The sequence below is a fragment of the Rhinolophus ferrumequinum genome, chromosome 10 (assembly GCF_004115265.2).
Source record: "Rhinolophus ferrumequinum isolate MPI-CBG mRhiFer1 chromosome 10, mRhiFer1_v1.p, whole genome shotgun sequence".
NCBI classification, from domain to species: domain Eukaryota; kingdom Metazoa; phylum Chordata; class Mammalia; order Chiroptera; family Rhinolophidae; genus Rhinolophus; species Rhinolophus ferrumequinum.
This window is the reverse complement of record NC_046293.1, coordinates 85,605,460-85,617,526: the sequence shown is the minus strand read 5'-3', so window position 1 is coordinate 85,617,526 and position 12,067 is coordinate 85,605,460. Positions and strand designations below refer to the sequence as shown.

General features: G+C 42.6%; 1 protein-coding gene across 3 annotated transcripts in view; it reads left to right on the top strand.

Annotated features, from left to right (window-relative positions):
* Positions 1-12,067, top strand: part of TMCC3 (transmembrane and coiled-coil domain family 3) — a 240,689-nt gene that overhangs the window by 178,633 nt on the left and 49,989 nt on the right. The window lies entirely within an intron of this gene.

The window sequence follows — 12,067 nt, the reverse complement described above, 5'->3', positions numbered from 1 at the left end:
GCCGGTGGGGGCGCCGGGCCGAGGGGCGAGGCCGCGTGGGCTTCGCCTCCCGCGTGAACTCCTGTCCCCCGCGTTTCCCTGCCTGCTGCTCTCCCTCCCCTGCTACCCGGCGTCCGGGACTCTCCGCCCCTGTCCGTGCTGGAGGGGCTGGGAAGGGGGCGTCGGAGCCTGGCCTGCGGCTGGGAGACCCCAGGTCCACCGCCGCGCTGGGGCGCCGAGCAAAGGCCGGCCCGCCGACCCCCGCCCGCCCCCCGCCGTCCTGGTTCCCTGGCGCCTTGCGGGGACGCCGGAATCTCCCCGACGGCCGCGCTCTGCCGCCCTCTCCGCCAGGGAGCGCCCGCCGCGCGGTGCCCAGACGCGAGGGAATCCCGCCGCCCGCGGCCCGGTGTCCCCGGTGGGACGGCCTCCCTCTCCTGATCTCCCAGCTGCCGCCGCGTCTCCCAACCCTCGGGGTTTCGGGCACCGGGCAGGTGGCGGCCGAGCTTCCCGGCCCCCCGCGGCGGCTGCTCGCGGTTCTGCCCAAGTGAAAAGTCAGTCCTTGCTCTGCGTCTCCGGAGTTTCTAGCCGTGCGGAGCAGGCGCCCTCTCCATTGTTTGCAGTGTAATTTGCTGTTGCAGATTTTGGCTGTGGGCGAAAATAGCTCTTCAGAGCAGGCAACAGAGACGAGCTATGTAGCGCTTCAAAATAAAGACGGAGGCCGCAACTTGAGCGCTGTCCCTACCGGGAGAATCAACCTCCGCCTACTTGGGGATGGATACCTTTGCCCTCCAGGGCTGTTGAATCGGATTGAAGTGCCAAGTAGAACTTCTCCACGCTGGCATTTGTTCTGGCAGGACATACCTGGAATTGTTCTTTGCTCAGCTAACTGCTCACTTGTTCGGAATCTCAGCGTTTGAGTATCAGCTTCCCTGTATAAAGTTCACGAGGTAGTCTTGCTTAGATTCTGGCCTTCCACCTCCAAGATCAAGAGGCCAGCCAGATGGGAAAAGTAGCAACAGTGACAAATGTGGCCTTCTCCCTTGTGTAGGATTTGGGTGTTTAATTGTAATTCGGAGAAGTAAGCAGTTACCCCAGAAGTGAAGTAAAAAGTCCCTGATACATTTACTTGCTTTCCCTTTTTCCTTTAGCGTCTGTTAATCAGTGTAACAGAATGATTTACATTTTTACAGATTAAATATATGTGGGGGAATAATACTTAACCTCCTGCATCTACTCCGCTTTCCACCTCCCCAAAAAAATAATTCTTATTTTTTTACATTTTCTTTAAAAGTTTAATAACAATTTCTTATGAAAGTAACCAGAAACTCCATTTGGAAGAAAGCATGGATAAAAGATCTTTGTTTACCTACACTTAGAAGTTTTTGGAAGGATGCCTGCTGGTTAACAGAGTTAAGTGCAGAAAGGTAAAGAAGATCTTTAATTCTAATGCATTCGTAGTTGGGGGAGTCTCTATTGATGTCTCAGTTGACAGAAGAAATTTCAGACTTGCAAAAAGTGGAAGCTTGGTTTCACTTGTCACAACTGTGATACTCTTTGTGTAAACAACAAGATTAGTAATCTTTGAAGGATGGATGGCTCACTGTGAGCTCATTTAAGCGATTTGGCAAAACTCATAGAACTTTCCAAAACTCATTCTTCATAATCTGTAAAACGGTGGTGATACACTTTGTGCGTCAGCTATTTCCAGGTGGAAAGTGGCAAAGCAAACCTATAACTTCAGACGTCGTTTCTCTGCTGCATCTGCGATTGTTGCATTTCCATACCCATCTTTTCTGTTAAAGTGCCACAACGTTATGTGAGGGGGATTTCTTATTTTCTTTAAAATTCTACCCACGGTGTTATACCTACTACACTGTTTTGTTAGCATGGAGATAGAGTCCTGTGCCACTTAATGATGAGACGTGTTCTGAGCAATGTATCATTAAGCAACTTTGTCATGCGAACATCATAGAGTGAATGCGCTTACACAAATCTAGGTGGGGTAGCTAGCCTACTGCACACCTAGGCTGTATGCTGTAGCTCCTAAGTTAAAAGTTTTAACAGCATGTTTCTGTACAAAACACGAGATTAAATCAAGAACAAGAGAAAACGATGCACTCAAAAGATGTGGTAAACATGAGGTGTACGAGGCTGCTGCTGGCGTAACACAGTATACTGTTTACAGCAAACTGGTTTTTGGTTTTTTTTTTTTTTTTTAGTAAATGGAAAGAGTACATTCTAAAAGAATGATACAAAGTATAGTATAGTAAAAACATAAACCAGTAACATAGTTATTATCATTATCAAGTATTACGTGTACCACCGTAACTATGTGCTGTACTTTTATATTGCTGGCAGCACGGTAGGTTTGCTTACACCAGCATCACCACAAACACATGAGTAATGTGTTGTGTCACAACATTACTACAAGGGGTAAGATGTCACTAGGTGATAGGAATTTTTCAGCTCCATCATAACCTTATGGGACCCCGGTCATATATGTTGTCCATCATTAACCGAAACGTTATGTGGCATATGACTGGCTGTACCTGATTTTTAAATAGACCATGTATTAAAACTGAGTTAGACATGATAGTCAGTGATTATTCTAAATTAGCTTATTAGGCTAATGAAATCTAGTGAGGACTAGAAGAAATCAGACCGAGCAGAGCTGGAAAATGCGTGGACAGTAACCACAAGCTCTATAGCAGTGATGCTGAGATAGATCCCTGTTTAAACTTCTTGACTGTCTGCTTTTAGGGTTTTTATTGTTGAGACAGTGAGGAATAGAGAGAACTAATGGAAATTTTGTAAATGCATAAGACTTTTCTGAAGTGGGGCTGATGTAATTTTGACTTTGGCCTTACGGCTGCAGTAAGCCTGCTGTAATGAAGGGAAAGCAGCAACAATTTTCCTGTGCAGAAAAGCCTTTATTCCATTAGATGATATTATTAGCTCCTGTTTTGTGGGACTCACTTAGATGTAGCTATAAAGGCGTATTTTCTTTGCACTCAGAAAGTACGCAAAAGGAAAATATCGAGCAGTATTAGAGTTTAATTTCTTAATGTCAATCTCTCCTTTGCAATAAACCATCTAATATAGGATTTTAAAAGAACCCTTTTTGAACTCATTTGGTTAACTCGCTCCCCTAAAAACACTATAACGAACGAGAATTGGGGATGCCTGTGAAGAGTTGATTAACCTCTCAGAGATACATAGTTTTCTCCCAGGAAGGAGGTAAGACTGAGATCAAGTTCTTGGTTACTGAATTTTTTGAGTTCAAAATTGATACCCTGTTAAGAGAACAGGGCAAATACACATTTCTCTTGCTGACCTTGGTTAATTAAGCCTTTGAGACTAAAACAATAATGAGGCAGTTTACTATTTTAACATTGGAGAAGCCTATTTTTACAGCCAGGTGAGCTAACCTAGATTTTTTTTTTTTTGTCCCCCTCAGTTAAAATGTAATATAACTAATGAATGCCATGATTGTCTGTAAGCTGACAAGTCTGAATCATTCACGTTTTTAAACTTCATCTGGGTAAAACTCAGAAATGGTGCCTGTTAACTTGATGCACATAATATTCCCCTACTTTAAAAGAAAGAACATACGTAATTAGAATCCTACTTTTTTTTTCATGCCCTAGATAAAGCCTATCATCTTTTTAAGAACATAGGCAGTCTGCTGTCTATACAGCCACTGGTTTTATTAATCAGTAATGTTCACACTTCGAATGTTACGTTAGTTCTAATCTTTAAATGTTCTGAAATGCCACCTTCAGCCAGTTGGGTACTTGGGTACAGTGATGAACAGCTGGGGATGCCTGATCAGACCTGAATCATAGTCTGGCTCTTCCCACGGGGGCCTAGGGCAAGGTCTAACCTTTCTTTCTGACCAGTGCCCCGTCTGTAAAATGTGATAATAGTCCCTACTTCTGGGAGTGATTGTTTCTTTAGTAAGAGAGCATTTGTAAAAAGAGGAGATGATTCTGTGCGCTCGAGTGTTAGCTGTTTTTGTCCTTACTCTAAGGGGAACAGTTTTTCTTGTTTCGTTGGTACCACCGCTAATCATCCTGGATGCTTCCATCTCGCCGCCATCTCTAATCTACCAGCCATTCCTCTGGGTCTTTCTTTGACATTTCTCTGGAATTGGTTCCTTCCTCCTGTGTCCCCCAGTCGTCTCCACCTTAGTTTAGCCACTTAGGATCTCGGGAAGAGGTAACTGGTACCTCTTTGCTTCCTCATTGCTCTGTGAGTTCTTCAACTTCCATTCCGCCTGCAAGGACCAGAGTATTCTGCCTGCAGAAACCACTTCGGCTGTCCCCCGAAGACAGATCTTGTGCTGGCGCTGCTTACTAGTGGTGTGATTTTGGACCCTGTAATCATTCTAGTCTTGGTTTCTTCCTCCATATTCTAGGGGTGTTGAAAGGAATGAATGCAATAACGTCTATGAAATGTCAGGTACCCACTAAGAACTAAGTGGAATGTAGCCATTTTTGCTATTACTACCGTGTTTCCCTGAAAATAAGAGCTCACCAGAAAATAAGCCCTAGCATGATTTTCCAGCATAACATACCCTGAACATAAGCCCTACTGCATCTTCTGGAGCAAAAATTACTATAAGAGACGGTCTTAGTTTCGGGAAACATGGTATATAAGAAGTGATCATAAGCTTGAAAATGGAAAGAGTGCTAATATTGGTAATAGTATAGTCTTTTTCTGGTATTTTTAGCATTTTGTCCCTCCCTCATCATAGTGATGTTTACGTGTTTGTCACTTACATGTTTATAAACTACAGACAACTGGCACGTTGAGTACAAGAAGCTTCATTCGTTCAATAATATTTGTTTGAGCACTTTCTATGTGCTGCTTGCCATCCTGGGCATCAGTGACATAACGGCGAATGAAACAGAAAGCCTGGCCTCTCTGGAAGCTTAATGTCTGGTGATTGTATCTTATTTATACTTGTGGGCCCAGGAGGTACCCTTCTCTCTTACAGGAGGAAGTGATGATAGTAAATACAAGTCTTAACATCTGAAGGAAAACCTGTGTCAGGCATGGCGGCGGCCTGTAGTGCACCTTTAAGTGTTCTGTGGTTTGCAAGTCAGTCCAGAATTGGATGATGAGTAATGACCAAAAGCAGCCGAGGAGCAGAGGGGTATCCAGCCATTCTCACAGGGGAAATGCTTGTGCCGTGATGCGGTAGGCTGATGATTGTAAGCTCACTTCCTGGGCAGGAACTAGAGAGATGGCACTGACCTAGTGAAGTGGGAAACTGAGTATTTCCTGAGTCCGCTTTTAGTCAGTGATTTGTTTTATTCTAAAGAGTTAATTAAAGGAACGATGAGTAATGATGAGTCTCCCAAGTTGGAGTTTTCTGAAATTTAGGATGGATAGATTGATGTGTGTGTTTTTTGAGCTATGCGTGGCTGCAAGCTCACCAGTTCTCTCTTTAGAGGAGAACAAATTGCCAGCCACCAGCAGCACGCCCGCTTGTCACATCCGCTGTTCTGCTACCAAGTTGGATCTCAATGTGTTTTGCTTCAGACCCACTGCCTGCATCTGCCAGGGCTGCTGTTAAGGTCAGAAATCAGCCTAGTCCTTCTGGATGGAAATTGCCCAGCTCTTGACTTAGGAGGCTGTAGCTGGCAGCCTCCTGTTCTTAATTGTGTTTTTATGTTTTCAGTGAGAGGGGATAGTGAGAGAAGAGGAAGAGAACCATGAATCACTGTACTATGAATCAAAATGTGGAGTTTACATTCCTTAGAAAAGGAACATCAGGATATATGATCAGTGCATAATCCACTGTTTCCATTCCCTTGGGGGGAAGGGGATGCTACTTGAAGGAAACAGTGTATATGTTCACTGTTCCTCTGTAAGGAGGCAAAAGAATGTACATGAAAAGAAGAATACAGTAGCAGTAATAGCCAACATGTGCTAAGTCCTTGCTGTACACAGGCACAATAGTAAGTACTTCAGATGCACTGTCTCCTTAAATCCTAACGCCATCCTATTTATAGGTCCATTGTACAGATGAGGGAGTTGAGGCCCAGGCAGTTGCTTGTCCGAGGTCCTGTGGCTATTAGGAAATGGCAGAGCTAGGATTTGATGAACCCACATGTAGTTCCAGAGCCTACATTTTAACCACTTTCCTACCTTCTGCCTCTGAAGTGAGTACTGGAGGGCAGCTCGGTCTTAATAAAGCTTAACAAAGCCAATCCCCCTGGAGTGTCTCTCTGAGGGAAAGTCCATCCCTTAGAAATGGACGTGTTTCAACCTTTGCAGGACAACTGCCAGAGTCGTGTTTGAGATTCTTTTTTTTAATTAAAGTTTTTGGGGTGACAATTGTTAGTAAAGTTACATAGATTTTCAGGTGTACAATTCTGTAACACATTATCTATATCTCGCATTGTGTGTTCACCACCCAGAGTCAGTTCTCTTTCCATCACCATATATTAGACCCCATTTACCCTCTTCTAGAGACCGCCTCCCCCTTACCCTCTGTAACCCCTAAACTGTTGTCTATGTCTATGAGTTTTTGTTCTTCATTTGTTTGTCTTGTTCTTTTGTTGTTTTCAGTTTTATATACCACATATCAGTGAAATCATATGGTTCTCTACTTTTTCTGTCTGACTTACTTCGCTTAGCATTATAATCTCAAGATCCATCCATGTTGTCGCAAATGGTACTATTTCATCTTTCCTTATGGGCGAATAGTATTCCATTGTATATAGAAACCATGACTTCTTTATCCAGTCATCTATCGAAGGACATTTGGTTGTTTCCATGTCTTGGCCACCGTAAACAAAGCTGCAATGAACATTGGAGCACACGTGTCTTTATGGATAAATGTTTTCAGATTTTTTGGGTAGATACCCAGGAGAGGCATTGCTGGGTCTATGGTAATTCTATTCGTAATTTTTTGAGGAACCTCCACACTGCCTTCCATAGCGGCTGCACCAGTCTGCGTTCCCACCAACAGTGTCTGAGGGTTCCTTTTTCTCCTCAGCCTCCCCAACACTTGTTACTGTTTGTCTTGTTGATGACAGCGTGTTCGAGATTCTTGGCATATAGCACTTTGCCGGTCCTTGACATGTAGTCGTACGTCCCCCAGTAAACATTTGTTGAATGAATGATTTAGAGTGATAATCTAGGAACTTTTATAACGCCTAGGATGTAAAAATGTTGCTGATTGTTTGGGGAAGTCTTGGAGGCTGTTAAATAAGCTCATGATTTAAGAAGAGTTGAAAAACCATCTTTTAGCCTGATACTTGGTCTCTGGAGGATGAGAATTTGAAGGACATCAGGGTGATTCCCCCTTGGCACCCTTGTGTGGGCTCACACATCTCCCTGTAGGGCTCAGCGTCACTGGACTGAAGCTGTGAGCTTCTCAGACGTAAGGCAGAGGGTTGGAAAGTTAGACTCAAAGGTTTTGCTATGTTAGAATGGGAAGGGAATTTAGACATTAACTCCAGACCATTCCAGTTGCAGAAGTAGAAAAGTGACATCCAGTCAGACTGTAACCAGTAAACTTATGTAACTCATACAGACTAACCATTGTACCAGCTTTAAATGCTTTTATATACCAAGTTAATTGCTATTATATGGGATAAACATTTCAAAATTAAACAAGGGAGAGTGAGGATTTAAAATTATTTTCAGTAGAGAATTGATGAACAGATTTAAATTTTTGTTGAGTCTTCTAGGTGAAAGAAAAAGTGAATTTGAATTAGTTAGTGTAAGGCCATCCTCCTTCAGAGTTTATTTCCAGATTTTTAGAGGGGTGACGATTCATATATCAAACTACTTAACTGTGCTGGATCTGCTGTCACTTTTTAAAAATTATCTTTTCTGAATAAGGTCCCTTTTATTGTGTTTTTCAAAATAAAGTTTTGAGAAATGGGTTCATCTTTATCTTGACCTTCCACCTGTTGGGATAGGGTATTGGGGAAAAACAGGCCAGATCCATAAATCATGGTGTGCATCATGTACGTATTCAACTTAGAATTCAGTCCGAGTCTTCTCTTGCCTCTGAAGCTCTCTGTTCCCGTGGGTCTCTCATTGAGAGTATCTTCTAACACCGGGTGTCTGTAGTACATGTGATTTTCATACAACACAGCCCCTACACACAAGAACGTCACCTGGTTCTGTTCCAACCCTGGAGGGAAGACAAAGAGAGGGTCTGTTGACCTGGCGAGAGCAGGTGCATCCAGTGCCAATCCCCCATGGAGTGTCTGTCTGAGGGGAAAGTGTGATTTCTGCCTTACACACTGACTTGAGAGCCCAGTGCCAGTCAGATGTGGCTTTGCCACATAATGCACGATACTTCTGCTTAGATGTTCCACAGGCACCTCAAAGTCTGTATGTCAAACTTAATTCATTCCCTTATGTTCCCCCCTCCCCATTCCTGGTTAATACTTTTCCCAAATAGCCAATCCCCAAACCAGATGCCTGGGAAGCTCCCTCAGTCACCCCACTTCCGTGCCACATCCAATGGTTTTCTTCTCAAATTTTCTCAACCACCTTTCTCTCATTATCTTCAACCTCACTCCCTTAGTTGGCTTCCGGATTTGAGGGCTAGCATGAAGGGTGAAGAGGATGGGCTCAGGAGTCAAACTTGAACGTCAACTCCACTGACAGTGTGTGTGTGAGCCGCCATGAAACCCACTGTAGCATCTGTTACGCTGACGTTGGATCCTTCGTTGTTTACCCAAACTTCAGTCAGTCCCACAGCTGCACAGAGCACCTGTACTGTTATTAATATTCCCACATCAATTCACTCCTTAAAACTTAAACTTGTTTTTAAAGTATCAGTGTTACATGTCCAGCTAAACATTGTCTGATCCTCGAGGCCTGCAGTGCCAGATTTAAAAGATTAGTAAACGCTGGAGCTTTGTGAGAGCTGTTAGCACGAAACAGACTTTTCTCCCGGCCTAAACCAACTGGATTGGATTGCGGGTTGTTGTCAAGGCAGTTACTTGCCCACTGTGATTCTGTGTCATTTAATGCTTTCATTTTATACCACCTAAAGTAATTCAGAATCAGTTAAGGCAGCACTGGTCTTCCTGTATCATCTCTCCTTAGATGCTTAGAAATATTTTTTCCTGGAATGTGAAAATTTGAGTAATTGAGTGTTGAGATGACCAAAAGCGCCCTCTGGAGAGTCGCAGGAAGTCTTGTCTGCGTAGGAATACTTGGATGGATGAGGTTGGAACAATGAGGGTTGTGTCTGTTCCAGGCTGTCTCTAGTCTTCTGATGACCTGAGATAAACTGAAGCAATGGAAAGCCTTGGGCTAAGAGTGCACTGTCCAGAAGATACGGATTCCTAATTTCAGGCAAGGATAGAAAATGGGGAGAGCAGAAATTTAAGCTCTGTGGTTTTCTGAAGTAAAGTTGAATCTAATTAAGATGTGTGTGTAGGCTTGTTAATAATGTGAGGGAACTGAATGGTACTGCAGGCTTTCACAGAAATTCTGGTGTGAGCACTTGTCCAAAAATGAAATATGCCCTTGATGAAACTATGCTTCAGCACCTCGGTATATTTACTCCAGTGCGTACAACTGTTTGGGGCCCAAAGTCCCCTTTTTCTGCCTTTGTAAAGACACTGCTGTAACCAGAAGTCCTGGACCTGGACTTCAGATAGTCGGCGGTGTGCTATTTTAATCTCACTAATTGGAACAGGTGGCCTCTGCTTGAGATTCAGTCACTAGCTGGCATAGATTTTAATTTATCCAAAATATGGGGCTCATTCAGTAAGAGCTCAGGCTGTGTATTGGCATCAGGCAAAGCACTTGGAAACTTCGACCATTAAAAGCACAGAAGACGGAGAGGAAGATGGGACAAATGCAGTTGAACAGTTTGCTGCTTTATTTCAATTCTTAAATGTTGAACGGTGCAGAGCTAGTGAAAGAACGTGGTGGAGTGAAGCATGTCCAGATGCTTGAGAGGGCTGCTTGTAAATATGTCTCCAGAGAGGAAGATATCTGAGTATCTCCTTTGAATCCATCCCATAAAATGCGTGGCTAAAAGGATGCTTGCCACCCTCGTGTTTTTATAGGCGAGAGGTGAAGGGATGTTTCTGGGTTCCCTCTCTGTGCACTCCATGCCCGTGGGCACCTGCTCCATCCCTTCACACGGGAGTGGTTGGTGGTTGTGTAATTTGTGTCTCGGGGTGGAGCCTGGTGGGTGGGGCTTTGTACTGACTCAGTGAATGAAAATGGGTATGTTGTAAAATTGCACTATGGGACTTGAGAAGCTGGAAAACATTCTACTCTTGATTTATATCAATGCAGTTTCATCTACCTTGTTTTAATTGTTGAACAGGATTGCAGTGTATGGGTATTTCATACTTGAACCATTTCCTTATTAAAGGACAAGCATGTTACTTCCAGTCAGGCCGTTCAGTGACTGCCCTTGGACGTGCTTCTTTTTTGCACATGTGAAGAATGTTATGGGCTGTATTCTTAAAAGTAGAATTGCTCAGCAAGGGATGCAGGCGTTTTACATTATGATACTGCCAAATTGAACACTGTACCTATTCTGTGTCAAACACTAGGAGCTGGGGTGCAGCAGTGAAGGAAAATGATACAGTTTATGTAACCATCCATGTCCGAACATGCCTGAACTCACGTCTTTCTGACACCATTATATTATAAAGTTTTGTCAAGTTTTTTGATCCTTGCCAATCCAATAGGTGAAAACTGGTCACTCATTTTAATTTATATTTTTCCTGGTAAGAATGAGGTTGATCATATTTTTTTACATTTTTATTTTGAAATAAATACAGACCCACAGGAAGTTGGAAATAATAGTACAGAGCTGTCCATATACCCTTTACCCAGATTCTCCCATTGAGAACCTGTAGTACAATAGTTTCACATACTTTAAAAAAACATTTGTGTTGTGAACTGTCTGTTTGTGTATCCTGGCCATTTATCTGTTGGGTTATTAATCTTTTGCATTGATTTTTAGAAGGTTTTTTTTTTACTAAGTAAGTTGTTTGGCACCTACATTTTTTCCAGTTTGTCATTTCTGACTATGTTAATTTTCTACTGTTACGTAACAAATCACCATAAATTGAGCCTCTTAAGACAGTGCCCATTTATAATCTCATAGTTTCCATTGGCCAGAAGTTCAGGCACAGCTTACCTGCATCCTCTGCTCAGAGTTTCATTAGCCTAAAATCAAGGTGCCAGCCAGGACTATAGTGTCTTCTGAGGTCTTGGAATCCTTTTCTAAGCACACTGGTTGTTGACTGAATTAAGTTCCTTGAAACTGTGGGAATGAGACCCTTAGCCCCCAGAGGCTGCTCACTGTTCCCTGCCATGTGGCCCTCTCATATGGTAGTTTGTTTCTTTAAGGCCAACAGAAGAGCATCTCTTGTATTTTGGCTCTTACCTCTACACCTTTGAAAGGGCTCACTTGATTAGGTCAGGCCCACCCAAGTAATCTACCTTTTGATGAACTAACGTCAACTGATTAGGAACCTGGATTACACCTGCAACATTCTTTCACCTTTGCCATATAATTTAACCTAATCATGAGAGTGAAACCCAACATAGTCACAGATCTTGCTCACGTGAAAGGGGAGGGTGTCACATAGGGTGTGTACAGCAGCAGGTGGGAGTCTCGGGGGCCATCTTAGAATCCTGCCTGCCACACTGATTTACTGGCATGTTGTGTGTCTGCTGAGCACAGAGCTGCATGTAGCAAACACTGAAAAAATAGTAACCAGGTTTTACCATGAAAAAATTTAAAAATTTTAGGTTTGTGTCATTCTTAGAATGGCCTTTCATACTTTGAGATTCTTGAAAGAAAGGGAAACACCATGTTCTTCAAACACAGTTTATGATTTTTATTTTTATATATTTTAATCTTTGATCCAGTTAGAATTTGATTCCCTTTAAGATAGCTACACATTAATGACATAGTTGTCCCTGCATCATTTTTCACGTGATTATTTTTATAAAAATTTATTTCATAAATATTTTTGTATTTTATGTATTTATTTTTACATATATTTAAATATATACATATATAAATATAAACATATACATGTTTGTTTATTTTACATACTTATTTTTATAA